This window comes from Suricata suricatta, chromosome 8 (assembly GCF_006229205.1).
Source record: "Suricata suricatta isolate VVHF042 chromosome 8, meerkat_22Aug2017_6uvM2_HiC, whole genome shotgun sequence".
NCBI classification, from domain to species: Eukaryota; Metazoa; Chordata; class Mammalia; order Carnivora; family Herpestidae; genus Suricata; species Suricata suricatta.
This window is the reverse complement of record NC_043707.1, coordinates 131,204,539-131,204,848: the sequence shown is the minus strand read 5'-3', so window position 1 is coordinate 131,204,848 and position 310 is coordinate 131,204,539.

Here is a 310-nt window from a genome sequence, read left to right as displayed (position 1 = left end):
CCCCCCTCCCCCCCAGGTGTGAATGCGCAGGACCAGACCCTGTCTCTGGGGCGCTGAGTCACTTTAAGGCGCAAGCCACCCACGTGGTCGGGGTAAGGTCTGCTCCTCGCAGAGACCCGCGAGCCCGGGAGGGGAGAGGAGGGGGGTCCTTACACCTTGGCTCGGCGTGCCAGAGGTCAAACGGGCTCTTTTTAACGGCCTGCCAGTTTTTAAATTGCGTTGCCGTTTCTCTTTATGGAAAAAAAGAAAAAAAAAGAAAATTGTTCCGTTTAATTTATTTGCACAAACGCAGAAGACTTATTCTATCTAA